Genomic DNA, 16,723 nt, shown 5'->3' with positions numbered 1-16,723 from the left:
ATACCCCAGGTCTCTCTGTTGTCTAAACCTGTGGTTCTCAACCTGGGGGTCGGGACCCTGAAGGTTTTTGGAAAGTCAGGGGGGAAGATATATACAGATGCATTGTCATGTTTATAATTTTTGGTACATGCTTTTTTCTTCTTGTGAAATAATGAATATTTGAAGTCTAGAGCCAATCGTTAAATCAAGGGAAATAGCCTTAAAAAGTTAGCCACTTTAACGCATAAAAAATCTAATCAAATCGGAAATACGTATAGAATCCGACCGATTCCAATTCGCATTTCCTCACAAAATTACCAAAACCATTGCTATGGTAAAAGGGGACCACTTCTATTCATGTCCATCTAGTGAGCGGCTCCAGAGAAAAGGCCTAATAGCATCTATGCTGCGCGTCACGGCTCTAACGGGAACAGAAAGAGGGAACAGGCTGTGACACCAAGCCCTCTTTCTCTCCATCAACCCCTCTTTCATCCCCCGTTCTCTACGGGCTGTTAGAGGGGCCTTACAAGCAACTGTCAGTGTACACAAACACAAGGGACAGATGAATACATTAACCGCCTCCTTTCAGCCACTCAGAGTTCAGGGGGGAGGGAGGGAGGGGGGGGGGGGGAGAGAGAGAGAGAGAGAGAGAGAGAGGGGGGGAGAGAGGGAGAGGGAGAGAGAGAGAGAGAGAGAGGGAGAGAGGGAGAGAGGGAGAGAGAGAGAGAGAGAGAGAGAGAGAAGTCTGTGAGTAGAGCTGGGCAATATGGAAGGAAAATACTACACTGATATTTTATGATATTTGATATATATATAAATATCACAATATCTGCTTAGGTAAACCACATGTTAGATGATCCAATTTGATTGCAGGGTATTGGAAAGTATCAATATTAAACTACCCGTTACTGTAAAGAACATTGTGAGAATTTTGACTTAATGTAAAGGACTTAAATGCATTTACATGTAATGTAAATATGCAGGGCCTAGAAATGTAACATACACTGTAGTTTAACATAATAATGATAGGCCGTTTCTTCCTCAATATCTCCACCTGCGAGGTACAAAACACTAACCACTGCCAGACTGGGTCTCTTCTACATTTTGACACAGGGGCTGGTGTTCTAGGAACCCGGGGCGCGGAGAAAACAAACCAGGAACGAGGAGCGGTATTGCCCGGTTCGTCCGGTTGAGCAGTTTCACCGTATCAGATTGTTAAACTGTGTCCGCTGTCAAGATGCATACATACAACCATTCATTTTTTCTTGATTTGGAGCAACGGAGATAGTGAAAGAAGTGAAAAGTGAGAAAGTGGTATGCCAAGTTTTTTTTTTTTTTTGCTAATAAGAATATCCATAAATCTACCATATCTATCCATCTATAATTCCATCTATTGTAAATGACTTAAACAAGCGTCTATAATGTACTTATTCACGGTGTTAGTCCTGTAAACCATTGAAAGACTGTTAAAGCTGCATGCATTCTTGTTAGGAGACGAGAGTCTGTGTTCTAAAATTGTTGTAATTAAATCCTAACTAGCTGACCAATACCTGTTCTCTATTTGGTCTTGTGTCAGTCTTGCCTTCTGATCCTATTTCTGAAGCGGCAGTGGTTAACACTGTCGCCTCACAGCTAGAAGGTCCTGGGTTCGATTCCCGCTTGGGGACCAGGTTGCCGTGTTGCCAGTTACCCAGGTGGGGTATCTCCCAGGCCTTTCTGTTTGAGTTTGCATGTTCTCCCCGTGCTCGCAAGGGTTTCCCCTCCCGATAAGATAAACCCAATGGAAAAACATGCACAACAGATCGCCAACGCTGTCGCCCTGACACAAATAACAGCCTATATTGAATAAAACAGTTTTATTATCATTTTTTTTTTTTTTATTATTTTTTAAACACACATATAAACAAACATGACAACACACGATAAGATACACAAGCATTAATATACAGTGTATATCCAACGAAATTACCATTTATACCAATGTCTTATACAGGATATACCCCTAATACCTGTTATCTAAAAACCTACACACATATGCTCCAGCTCGAACCCCCCCCTCCCGGACCCCTCTTTGGATAGTACCTCCATTATCCCTCGCTCCTAACCAGACACTACCATTATAAGCTAGCTTTTATTCTCTCCACCACTTCTAACCACATTGACATTTTGGATTCATTGAGACCCAGAATTCTTGCTGGAGATATTTCTTGATAAATCACATCGAGATATGTAAGAAACCAAACTTTCCGGCACATTTTTTCCGGTTGAAACCAGCGTGATGCGATCAGCTTTTTAGCTACTGTGATACCCGATAAAACCAATCTCTTTAGCTGTGGATTTACTGCAAACTCAAAAACATCATTCAATAGTAATACAGAGGGGTGTACAGGTATATTCCAAGATACAAGTTTTGATAATTGTTGGGTCACATCTTTCCAGAATGTCTTAACTGGTGGGCAGTCCCAATACATGTGCATAAATGTCCCTTCGTCCCCATTTGTACATTGGGAGCATTTGGAATCTTGTTTAAGACCCATTCTGTTCAGTCTTATAGGAGTCAAGTATGTCCTGTGAATATAGTTAAGATTGATTTGTTGATGGTCCAGGTTCCTTGATGTAAGTCGGACATTTGCCCAGGCTCCTTGCCAATCAAAGTCACTTTCCAGGTCTGGTATATCCCTCCTCCAGACAGAGTCTAGTTGGAGGGTTTCATACGAGGACGTTAGTATAATTGATGATAAAAATCTGAAACAAAACCTCTCGATGTCTCTCTTTCATAGAAGAATTTGTGGTATCTGTGGTGTTCAATTGGTATGTCTAATGGAACACTGTGAGACTTCAAACATAGCCGTAACTGTATGTAAAAAAAGCCATGTGGACTTGGTGAGATTACATTATTTGCATATTTCTCCATAACTACAAAAACCCTGTTTGTTAAAAACATCCCCTAATGAGTGTATGCCTTGCTCTTCCCATATAGGGAATCTTATAGGTCGTTTTTCAATTAAGATTGCATTGTTATTGAATAAGGGCGTATGATTGTGCCATTTATGTGGGTTAGGATATTTTTTTTGTGTTTCACGCCATATCCGGATCGCATGAGTAATTATGGGGCCAAATTTCCATTCACAGTGCTTGATTGGTAGTTTAGTGTATGCTATGTCCTTCAGTCTATGTGGGGCTACTATGTTTTCTTCTAATTTTCTCCAGGATACTAATGCTTGGGGATCAAACCATGTTGTCAATGGTCTTAATGTGTATGCCTTAAAATAGTGGAAAAAATCTGGAAATGCCATGCCACCACCGTCTGCTTTATTTCTCTGTGCGGTGGATCTTTTTATACGTGGTGGTTTGTTATTCCAAATAAATTTGTATGTGGAGGAGTGTAATCTTTTCCAGTAACCCTCTGGAGGGGGTAACGGTAGCATTGAACTGAAGAAGTTGATTCTAGGTAGTACGTCCATCTTAACTATTGATATCCGTGCCTGTACTGAGTTTTTAAGTTTTGCCCACCTATCAAGGTCGTCTTTGATTTTGTTTTGGATTTTTGTGTAATTGTGCTTCACCGTTTGTCTTATGGTGGGGAATATTTCCACTCCCAAGCATCTAAAATGTTTTACCATAGGTATCTCTCCTGGGAGGGTTATATCTTTTTTTGCAGGGGTGTTAAGTGTAAGGAAAGCCGACTTCGGCCAATTTATCTTAAATCCCGATAAATCACCAAAGTTCTCAATCAACTTGAGCAGATGAGGCAATGTGGTGTTGGGGTTTTGCATGAACAATATTACGTCGTCCGCATTTAAACTAATTTTATGTTGTGTGCCCTTGATTACGATTGGTTCTATGGATTGGGATTGTCTTATATATTGTGCTAAAGGCTCTAATGATAGATCGAATAGTCCGGGACTAAGAGGGCAACCCTGTCTGGCTGAGCGTGATACCGGAAAGATTTTGGAGATGATTGTACCTGTTGTAATCATGGCCGATGGGTCTTTGTATAATACTTTAATCATATCAATGAATCCTTTTCCTAACCCCATCCTTTCTAATACTGCCCATAGATACGACCATTCCAGCCTGTCAAAGGCTTTCATAGCATCCAGGGACAGCATCGCCTTATTATCATTATTTTCAAATACAATTTTCTTTTATAAAAAACAAGATTTCAAAAATTCAAAATAAATCTCAAAAATTAAGAGTGCTTGTCTTATATTTGGACCAATACTTTAATAGTAACTAGAAAGGTGCACTCAGTAGAGTTCAAATCTCCACCACCTGGCAGCATAGACCAATGAAAGCCGGTCTCACCGCATGAAGCGGGGCTGGAGTAATACAGGAAGCAACAGACGTTATTTCATTGTGAAAAACCCTGACCAGAATTTTTGTAATTATTATTATTATTATTATTATTATTATTATTATTATTATTATTATTATTATTATTATTATTATTATTATTATTATTATTATTATTATTAGTCATTTGCAAAAAAACCTTTTGGGTACATGTTTCAACAGCTTAATAAAAAATATCCACCAAGTTTGGTGATTTTTGGACAAACTTTAAAAAATATATTTCTTTTAGCATTTGTACAGCTTTTCTGGTCACACAGGACTGATGAGAGGAGAGGGAGAACGGGAGGAGATGTGGGGAAGACATGCGACAAATATCGCCGGGAGCGGGAGGCGAACCCGGGACGGCCGCGTAGGTGTGCAAGGCACTATGCGGTGCGCCACGAGGGCGCCCCATAATGGGACATTTTTAAATAGTTTTACACACGTCACACGTGGTTCAACAGTGTCATGAAACATATCTTGCAAGTTTTGGAATGATTGAACAAAACATTTTTGATTTATAGTCCAAAGCTATGAATCAAAGCCTGACAAGTAGTAACAACATACTTTATAGGGATGCCCCGATCACATTTTTTGCCACCGATACCGATCTTCTATGAGCCATATCGGCCGATACATATCGTTTTTGGTTTTGTTATAGATAATAAAAATTATTTTGTATCTAACCCTAGTAGTAACTAACCCTACTGTCATGCACTTGTCCTAATATACTAACCTACACTGTAGCACCAACATTGTAACCAACATTGTTACTCAGCTGATAAGAGTTGTGCCCTTCCTGATGACTTGTCGTACAGAACTTGTAAGTCGCTTTGGATAAAAAGAGTCAGCTAAATGACTAAATGTAAATGTAATGTAAATACCCATTGTTCAATTAATAAACTGTATGCCTCACTGTGTGGAAGAGACTGGGATCATTCTTTTGTGCAAGGCAACACCAGGCTCGACTTAAAACATTACTTTTCTAACTTAGTGAAACTAAATGTAACAAATTAACACAGATATAAATGTACTGAATTGTTATTTCTTATTTTATTTCTTATTATATTATACATTTAAAAAAAGAAAAAAAATGTTTATACCTATTTTATATATATATAAATATATTATACCTATAGCTATTTTAGTGAATATCGGCCGATACCGATCGCTGGCCAATCGATCGGGGCATCCCTAATACTTTAGTAGTCAAACAGCCTTCACTGTAGCCCTTGGTCACAATTTGGGCTACTATTTACAAACTTAGTGTGAGGGACAAGGAGATTTCTCTTTCACACAGAGACGAGAAAGAAAAATCTTCACCTGCAGAACATCGTTCACCGACCTCCACCCTGTATTGGCCGCGTCTCTACAATTCGTAGCCGCATTTCTGCAGACCCCTCTCTGATTGGTTGAGCTCCATTTCTGCAGACCCCTCTCTGATTGGTTGAGCTCCATTTCTGCAGACCCCTCTCTGATTGGTTGAGCGAAGCCCCTCTCTGATTGGAAATGTACTACCAGATTCGCGTATAACGTTATTTCGCGTGACTTCGCGGTTTATTCATAACGTTATGCACATTTCACAACACAGCCAGCTGTCAGAAACTGTACATTGTAACGTTGTTATTTCGCGGCCTGCCCATTTGATGTTCCCAAATCATATTCAGAAAGTATCACAGAGACTTCTATTGACCAAGGAATTAGTTATTATTAGTAAGATCATTGTACATATGTCTATACCGAACACTGTGACCTCATTTTCTTCTTCTAAATTACATGCTATACTATGTTATTTGATACTATCTTGTCTAGCACAGTCTCTGGAGCGTAACAGTAAGAAGCATTTTGTATGAAAGTATTCTGTACTTCTGTATGACAACTATTAAAGAAACTTGAAACTTGAACTTGAACTTAAGACACAACATTTCCGTAGCAATTGACCACCAGACTCTTTCTCTTAAGGCATTAACTGGGTTAATTAATATAAATGTTATATTGTAACTGTCTAGTTACACATTGGTTCCGAAACATGTATGTTCCAGTTTGCAATTAAAACTTTGAATCTGAGAGAGCTCTGGTCAGCGAAGCCGGCGAGCGATTATTATTGGTTTTTAATGACAAACCAATTACATAATCCTATCCAACTGTGTAAAGGCACACACAACATATTCCAGTAAACGGTATATTTTTTTTAATGATTCGTTATGGCGTAATCAATACTTCCATGCGTATAAATTGTGTTCGCGACCTCCATGTTTTGGGGCTATTCATCAGAAAACTCGGATCCGGGATTCGGCTCCCATCCGTCGGGCAACAACTGTGGGTTTTCAGCCTCTCTCTCTGGAGCTTAACGGAGTTTCGACTCCTGGCTAGAGGAGCTTGTCGCGGCTCATGCGCATGCGCGCGCTCGGCCAATCAGAGAGGGGTCTGCAGAAATGGCCTCAACCAATCAGAGAGGGGTCTGCAGAAATGGCCTCAACCAATCAGAGAGGGGTCTGCAGAAATGGCCTCAACCAATCAGAGAGGGGTCTGCAGAAATGCGGCTACGAATTGTAGAGACGCGTATTGGCCAGACCCTGGTGGATAGAGTCGTCACCGGCTCTGCATGTAGCACTGGCTCCAGGGCCAGCTCAGTGGGGAGGGTAAATGGTTGCTTCTGGAGCCTTTGTCTCACGTTAAGGACCATATTAGCATGTCCATGGTGCTGTGATTAAAGAGGAGAAGGGGGCCGGCTGATTCCGACTGCTGTAAATCTACAAAGAAAAGACGAGCGCTCTCATGCGCACAATGGCTGCTCTCTTAGCTGGGACTCCCCACTGGGCTCAGATTGTGTGTGTGTGTGTGTGTGTGTGTGTGTGTGTGTGTGTGTGTGTGTGTGTGTGTGTGTGTGTGTGTGTGTGTGTGTGTGTGTGTGTGTGTGTGTGTGTGTGTGTGTGTGTGTGTGTGTGTGTGTGTGTGTGTGTGTGTGTGTGTGTGTGTGTGTGTGTGTGTGTGTGTGTGTGTGTGTGTGCGTGCGTGCGTGCGTGCGTGCGTGCGTGCGTGCGTGCGTGCGTGCGTGCGTGCGTGCGTGCGTGCGTGCGTGCGTGCGTGCGTGCGTGCGTGCGTGCGTGCGTGCGTGCGTGCGTGCGTGCGTGCGTGCGTGCGTGCGTGCGTGCGTGCGTGCGTGCGTGCGTGCGTGCGTGTGTGTGTGTGTGAAAGACTTCGGAGCAGACTTCACTATCGGAGGCCATTTTGTGCCTGGAAGGGCCTTTTTACAGCATTACGGAGTTCCAGTCTCACAAGGAGAGATGCACAATAGAGTCTTCTCTCTACACTGTGCTTTACTGTAGACCCTGGCAAAGGGAAACAACTACAGAGAGAGTGAGGGGGGTCACTCTGTTCAAAGGTCACTCTTTCATTGGGGGAAGCAAGCACTCATTGCCATAGAAACACAGTCTGCTGGATGTATTCTTCGCAGGAATGGAGGGAAGAAAGACATCTCACTAGAGCTGAAAGGATTCCTAAGGATTCCTCGAGTTACTAGATTACAAAAAAATCACTGTGGCCGATTTAACCCACAGCACACTGTTTCACACGGACGATAATCACTGTTGCACAACACACATCCACGTGAACAGATAAAAGAAAATAGCAATGAGCAAAGAGAGACAGGCCCTAGAAAATGCCAGAAATTGCTAAATTGAACTAGCACCACAATAGCACTCTGTCAACACTTCAGCATCTCAGCAGAAAGCATCCAGTGTAAGCATCCAGTCCACAGAGTGGAGCCGACACAAGGAAACGTTGTCATTAGCATTTAACGTAAATCTATAATGTTATGATGGCTAGTGAAGAATGTACGTTAATGTTAATTATGACTACATGTGATGGCTGGTTAAGAACGTAAATCAATATGGTGGCTAGTTATTTATTATGTTATATTATGTTAAGATATCCAAGTTGCTCAAGAAAATAACTATAGACAATTAAATGCAGCAGTCAAAATTCTAAAAAGGAAGAGGCCGATCTTATTTAGTCTTTTATACATTTACTATGGCTCTTTAAAGCAAATGTTATTTCTCATCCGATTACTCGATGGAATAACGAGTAGAATACTCGATTACTAAAATAATCGATAGCTGCAGCCCTACAGCTCACTCTTTCCTTGTGGCCTCAGCCGTCTCTTTAAACCCACCGTTCAGAGTAGACTGGGGGTTAATGGCGGCTCTGGCACAAACATGCTTTCTGTGTCAAGTGCTGTCAAAGCCAGAGAATGGGAGAGTGAAAACAACCCGTCTCACCATCTCGCGAGAAAAGCTGGAGCCGACTGTATTTGTTCAGTGGAAAATGCCCAGAGCGGAGAGCGGGTGCCAAAGTAACCCATCTTGTGAGCCTCTACAAGTGCTATTTTAACACTTTCAGTGCCCAGCAGGGGGCGCACATTTAGTGCTTGAATGCCCACCATCCACTTCAATGTTAGCATTAATATCGCCTAATCTATGTTTTAAATTATGGCTATGTGTCTAATCTGCCTGTCGCTTATCAATGACTCATTTTCCAGTCAACATTGTCGAAGCGGATTGTTTTTTTATCGGTTCATTTCCGTTTTATAGCATTTTGAAAAGCCCTCGTTTTCAAGGGGGGAAAAAAACGCCCTGTACTGTAATATTCTAGAACGTTGTCATTTTTCGGCCTATTTATGAATAGTTTTCAAATAAACGCTAGATTATCGATAGTATATGTGTACGTATGCACGCTGGTGCCGCGCGCTGAAAATCGATTCTCTTAGTTCCTGATCGCTCGCACAGTCAAACAGCCATATCACATATAGGGGAAAAGCTTATCTCCGTGAAAACAGGTCTGATTATCCTAAGACTGGTCAAATAGATTCCTTACCTGAGATCAGATGGTATCCAAATGGATTATTCCAATTCCTGATCGCCATTCCAAAAATCGATCATTTTATTGATCCAACGCGTATACTGTAAAACACATATTACACGCTGTGCTGAGGGTCCACAATGAATCTGATCGGCTCCGGTTACATGCGTGAGAAGTAAAATGTGGATTCCGGAGTTTTTTTTTCTCATCCATTTTCATTGAGTCCAATCCAAAAGGGTGCATTACCATCTGGGAGACGATAGGGGGCGCTTTTTTCACATCTGAGCGCCTGATGAGGCTCGTTTACCAACGGTAGACTCGGTTGATGAAACATGAATTCAGATCGCTAATAAAAAAAAATTCACAAGAATTCTCGTGATGGGCATTCAAAGTGTTAATGTTGCTGTGGGACAAAGTGAGACTAGCCTCCAATCAAATACCATGTATGTAGATATTATAATTACTATGTTTATATAGTGGATCATACAAATACAATAGATGTTTTGGAACTTTTGATATGTATTGCCCCTCAACAGGCCACAACTGGGCAACATTAAATTAAGCTTGTTAAGCACTATACCAAAAATAAATAACAAATATATACTGATTGATTGAACATTTTAATTAACAGATTGCAGAATGGGTACAATACAGTACGGCTCAAGTCAATACATACAATTGTTAAGGGGATGTAGATCAGATTGTTTACATCAGGGTCCCCCATTTTCAATTCATGACATACACAACATACAGATATAAGAATCTAATCGAATCATCTAAACTAATCTAATCATGACATTTAAGACATGCATGACATACAGATATATATCTCTGCGCACCAGACTGTGCTATTAAACCAGGAAGTGCAGCACTATGTTGAGCCTGTCAGCAGTAGCCTCCACTACTGTATAGTGCCCTGCGCTGCAACACAACAAGAGTGAACAAAAAAACGCTCATGAACCCGCGGTCTCACGCTGACTGCTCGCTTGTGTTGTTCCGTTGGATTCGTTTTGGATTATTTGGGCTCAAAACGTACACTACACGGACCCGCGGTCTCACGCTGACTGAATCGCTCGTGTTGTGGCTGTGTGTCAGACTCTGGAGGCACCCGCCCACCTCTACCTCTGATTGGTTTACCATGACATTTTACTCAACCTCAGCCAATCGTCAGCATGTTTGTGCTTGTCTCGCGCACTGCCCACTAAATAAGGAAGAACAGAATGCCTCTCCGCGCAGAGATCTGTCTGATGAAAGAAGCAGGTTCATTCATAGTAACGCGCCGCATTTTTTTGCAGTAATGGTAACAGCGTTATTAAGATTGGAAGAGTAATCCGTTAGATTACTTGTTACTGAAAAAACTAACGCCGTTAGTAACGAAGTTACTTATAGCGCCGTTATTCTAGGGCTGGGCGATAAAACGATAACTATCGCGATAAATTATTTCCTCGAAATAAACATGAAACGTGGTCGCAAAGTTTCGATATATCGATTTTCCAAGCTTGGATATGAGCACATGCACTAACAACCAATCAGTGAAGGAGATGGCCGACAGTGAAGGAGACCCGCGGTGCACCTCTGGGTAGAGAAGTAGGACTCTAGTAGTAAACAAGGCTGGCTAGGATAATTAGCTTGCACGCCGCTGTTTTATAGTTTACGTGCCGAGTGGGTGTGTGGCGTGAATTCTGAGGCCACGGTTAGAGTAGTGTGGGGTATGCGGTGGACGTCGTTGCAATGTATTGGGGCGGAACGGAGTATTTTAGGGTGATAGTTAGTTAGTACATTGGAAACAAGGCTGGCTAGGATAATTAGCTTGCACGCCGCTGTTTTATTGTTTACGTGCCGAGTGGGTGTGTGGTGTGAATTCTGAGGCCACGGTTAGAGTAGTGTGGGGTATGCGGTGGACGTCGTTGCAATGTATTGGGGCGGAACGGAGTATTTTAGGGTGATAGTTAGTACATTGTCATGGGATACACCGCTTGCTCTGGCTAACGTGCGCGGACTGATGACGACATCAACTCGAGACATTCGCAGCAGCAAAACAAGTCTATTAATAGCCCGTCCATCGGCGCCGGGCATAAGAAGTTAATTAAACTTGACAGAAATTATATCGACGATAATTATCGATATAGAGTTATATGATTTTTTTAATTTTTTTTATCGCGATAACGTTTTTGGCCATATCGCCCAGCCCTACGTTATTCCCATCACTGGTTTAGACTGATGGGGGGGGGGGGGGGGTCCAGCCTCCTCATGTTACTTCTCCGGCGAGGCATCTGAAGAGACCCAAGTTGAAAAAACTCTTGACCTGACTTGACCGCAGAGCCGGAAAACGCGTGGAATACATATTTACAGTACCCAACGCTGAATCAATAAACGCAATCGATATTTGGAATGGCGATCAGGAATTGGACAAATCTTTTTGGATAACATATGATCTGAGGTAAGCAATTTATTTGACCAGTCTTGGGGTAATCGGATCTGTTTTGACCTATATATCAGTGTGTGCCCCATGTGTGTGTGTGTGTGTGTGTGTGTGTGTGTGTGCGCGGTGATCAGGAAATGAGAATATATTTTTCAGATCGCTTCTATAGCGTGCATAAGTACACATATACTATCGATAATCTATTGTTTATTTGAAAACGATTCATAAATAGGCCGAAAAATTACAACGTTTTTTGTAGGGATGTCCGATATTATCGGCCTACTGATATTATCGGCCGATATCGGCATTAAAATGTGATATCGGAAAATATCGGTATCGGTTTTCAAATTTTTTTTTTTTTTTTTTTACATTTCTATAACCTTTATTTACCCAGGCAAGCAAGTAAGAACAAATTCTGATTTTATTTATTGTCAAAAGTATGCATAATGTTGTGTTAATTCCACAACAAGAGATATGTAATGTTAATTACCTGAAATTATTTCATTTTTTGGGGGGGGAAACCCTGCATATATCGGTATCGGTTGATATCGGTATCGGAAATTAAGAGTTGGACAATATCGGTATCGGTAAAAAAGCCAATATCGAGCATCCCTAGTTTTTTGTGTATGCCAGAATATTCCAGTAAAGGGCGTTTATCACAAAATCTATATATTTTCCTGAAAAACAAGGGCTTTTCAAAATGCTATAAAACGGAAATGAACCGATTAAAAAACAATCCATCTCGACAATGTTGACTGCAAAGTCATTGATAAACGACGGGCAGATTAGACACATAGCCATAATTTAAGACAGAGATTATGCGTTCACAACGCTATCATTGAAGTGGGTGGTGGCATTCAACCATGCTTTACCATGTTGACAAGTGGCACTGATAGTGTTAAGGGGAAGGGATGATTAGGTGGCCTTGATGACAGAGACCTGATATGGGAATTTGACCCCTACTCTTCGCGATAGACGCCCTGGGTTCTTTCGCGGATTCAGTATAGACCTTGGTTTAACGTCTCATCTGAAGGACAGCAGTCATAGCTGTACGGTGTCCTTATCACCGTAAGAGGGTTGCATTGTTACTAGGGATGGACCGATCCGACTTTTCAGTCCCGATACCGATACGATACCTGGGTTTGGGTATCGGCCGATAGTCAAATAATTTTTCTCCAAAAAAGTTTCAAAAAAAAGAAAATGTATCCAATTTTTTTTTTATATTAAAATATATTTAGTTTTTAAGAATTGTAAAGGATCACAGGTGTGTTTTTGATTTGTTGTAAACAAAGACAGAAAATAAACTTCATTCATTCAATTAATAAACTGTATGCCTCACTGTCACTGTGTGGAAGAGACTGGGATCATTCTTTTGTGCAAAGCAATCAGGCTCGACTTAAAACATTACTTTCCTAACTTAGTGAAACTAAATGTAACAAATTAACACAGATATAAATGTACTGAATGGTTATCTTATTTTATTTATTAAAAAAAAATATTAAAAAAGAATCCTATTTTTTTATTTTTTTTTGTACCCGATCCAGCTATTTTACTGATATCGGCGGCCGATACAGATACCAATATCGGAGCATCCCTAATTGTTACTGCCAAGTCCAGAGGACAGAGTGCTCCCTGCTTGGACAACAACACCACCACCACCACTTTCCCACAACGGCATTGACCGGCACTCGAACCGGTGATCATCCAATCACGAGTCCGGAGCTCTAACCATGTACTGTAGCCACGCTGCCGGACGAGTGTAAGATAACCACACTGGGTAGAAGGCAGATAAAAAAAAAAGGGCTGTGATAAATGTATCATCATTCATTTAATCCCAGATCTGTATTTTAACATGGGACAGCTGAGTAAAGAGGGTGGCTGTTTCTCTCATTATAAATGTACATCCTGCGATTTGTAGGAAGAACAATTGTTGGGCATTCATTCAGCAATGAACACAAAGGCACAGGAGAGAGAAGGCAGCTACCTCAGGCTATTGGAGGGATACTGTCTCTCACTGGCACAAAGACATGACAATAACCACGTGTCACATTGTGACTACGGCCCGACTCACATATCACTCAACACGACAGAGACCAACGCCATTATAACCAGCTAGCAGAGAACAGCTTTTCTCTCAATCCAACTGGAAATCCCCCAGAAAACACCTACATGAATGAAACTGGCCACGATCCAAGAAGACAATAGGAAGACTTGGGGTGGATCAAAGAAGTGTCGGGCAGAAGAGAGAACACGCCCGTTTAAACAATCCAACCCCACAAGCTGTTTAAAGATCCAGTGATGTCATAAATTGCTTATTGTGTCACGAGTATAATTGTCTCAGCTTCAGTGTTTTAGTGCAGCCTCTCTGAGGGGGTGTGGCCTTATGACGTACACTATGGATAAGGATACGGGTCACAACGGGTGGCACGTGGGCCACAACCAGGCCGCCAAAGCTTCCCATCCGGCCCGCAGGCTATTAATGGGTTGTGTCAGGATCTAGCAGGTTTTTTGCTAATATAAGACTACCATATACAATACAGTATCTATAATCTACCATATCCATCAATAATTCCATATTGTAAATTACTTAAACAAGTGTCTACAATGTACTTATCTACTGTGTTAAAACTGATTCTATGTGAATTGAATACTATGTGTGCACACAGGGAATGCCGTACAGGAGACGTGTGTTGAGCTCAGCTGTAAATGTAATCCAATCCTAACTAGCTGCAATACCTATTTCTTGACGTATGTGTGAATGTTTGAGAGAGAAATTAGACTTCAGTTCAGTTGTCTCTCCGCCGTCCAGTTCAACACCACGGACAGTGAATTCAACATTGCCCCTTGAAAACGACAGGGAGGTGGAGACTTGTAGGTGACAGGGAGGTGGAGACTTGTAGGTGACAGGGAGGTGGAGACTTGTAGGTGACAGGGAGGTGGAGACTTGTAGGCGACAGGGAGGTGGAGACTTGTAGGTGACAGGGAGGTGGAGACTTGTAGGTGACAGGGAGGTGGAGACTTGTAGGTGACAGGGAGGTGGAGACTTGTAGGTGACAGGGAGGTGGAGACTTGTAGGTGACAGGGAGGTGGAGACTTGTAGGTGACAGGGAGGTGGAGACTTGTAGGTGACAGGGAGGTGGAGACTTGTAGGTGACAGGGAGGTGGAGACTTGTAGGTGACAGGGAGGTGAAGACTTGTAGGTGACAGGGAGGTGGAGACTTGTAGGTGACAGGGAGGTGGAGACTTGTAGGTGACAGGGAGGTGGAGACTTGTAGGTGACAGGGAGGTGGAGACTTGTAGGTGACAGGGAGGTGGAGACTTGTAGGTGACAGGGAGGTGGAGACTTGTAGGTGACAGGGAGGTGGAGACTTGTAGGTGACAGGGAGGTGGAGACTTGTAGGTGACAGGGAGGTGGAGACTTGTAGGTGACAGGGAGGTGGAGACTTGTAGGTGACAGGGAAGTGGAGACTTGTAGGTGACAGGGAGGTGGAGACTTGTCGGCTCCTTTCTAAAGGCCTAAAGGCTCCAGTGTTTAGGCTACTGTTGGGTTGGTTATTACAGCCTGGACTAGAATCCACTGAGCCGCCCCCAACTCCTCTATTCATTAAACTAGGCCATCCTGGCACCACAACATTACATAGGTTAGGCTGCAGGGAATCAAAGGCCACCCACTGGCCAAACAATTGTGCGCACAGGAAATCACGACTACTAATCTTAGCTACCAGATCTTAATATAGTAGTAACCATACAATTACAGTATGAAAGGCCCAGTAGAGTCCTCTCATTCCTCTGCGCGCTGCTCTCCTGCGCTCCATCAAAGCTGTATTTATCATGGACTTTATAGAGCCGAGAGCTCCCGGGGCGCTCGGCTGTCCTGGCTCCCCGTCTAAATCAACTGTGTTATAGGCCACATTATGAGACGTCTCCACCCACACCACCACCTCCTCCTCCTCCTCTTCTCACAGAACCGCTGTTCCACCATAACTCTCTTCAAGAACGGTGACTTCAGGTCAATACATAGCGAAGTATCGATAGAGTCAACTAGTGCCAACTAGCTAACTATCTCTACATGTATGAGAAATCATTTCTGTATTTGGATATTAGGCCACTCAAATATATATATATATTATAGATTTTTTTTTAAAAGAGTATCAGCATCTTGATAATTTCCCCAACACTAAAATCCAACATTAAAACATCCATGTTTAACATCAAACCAAAGTGACTTGGTTTTCTGCATTTTGGGTTTAGACATACATTTTACCATGGTCTCGAAACGGACTAAAATAGATGATCTTTGTCCAACAACCCCAAACGACTGGGCTAAGTCTATAATACCGGTAAAAGTAATGGATTGGATCGGTACTTGGTATCGGCTGATGCATAAAAGTTTAGCACTCAGTAAAAGAAACGTGTGGCGTGTGTATGTATGTACATGTGTGTGTATGTATGTATGTACATGTGTGTGTATGTATGTATGTACATGTGTGTATGTACTATGTACATGTGTGTGTATATAATATGTATTTACATGTGTGTATATAATATGTATGTACATGTGTGTGTATGTATGTATGTACATGTGTGTATGTACTATGTACATGTGTGTGTATATAATATGTATTTACATGTGTGTATATAATATGTATGTACATGTGTGTGTATGTATGTACATGTGTGTATGTACTATGTACATGTGTGTGTATATAATATGTATTTACATGTGTGTACATAATATGTATGTACATGTGTGTATGTATGTACATGTGTATGTATGTACATGTGTGTATATGTACATGCGTGTATGTATGTATGTACAGTACATGTGTGTATGTATGCACAGTACATGTGTAAATGTGTGTGTGTGTATGTATTATGTATGTACATGTGTATGTATGTCAGTAGTACCGTCAGTAGCACAACCAAGGGTGCACACCTGGGAGTGCTACAGTAATTCATCTTATCATATACATACATTTATATATTTATTATATTATCATGGTTTCTATTGCTATTGCCTGGGTAGGTTAATGAATTCATGTGTAGCACCTGTGTAGGAAATTGTTAATTAATAATAATAATAATAATAATAATAATAATAATAATAATAATAATAATAATAATAAT

At 41.6% G+C, this 16,723-nt stretch overlaps 1 protein-coding gene across 1 annotated transcript in view; it reads right to left on the bottom strand.

Annotated features, from left to right (window-relative positions):
• The window catches only part of serinc5 (serine incorporator 5), an 81,296-nt gene that overhangs the window by 26,908 nt on the left and 37,665 nt on the right, over window positions 1-16,723 (bottom strand). The window lies entirely within an intron of this gene.

Source organism: Notolepis coatsorum (assembly GCF_963971535.1).
Source record: "Notolepis coatsorum genome assembly, chromosome: 10".
Classification (NCBI taxonomy): Eukaryota; Metazoa; Chordata; class Actinopteri; order Aulopiformes; family Paralepididae; genus Notolepis; species Notolepis coatsorum.
The sequence above is the reverse complement of the archived record's forward strand: the minus strand, read 5'-3'. Positions and strand labels throughout refer to the sequence as shown.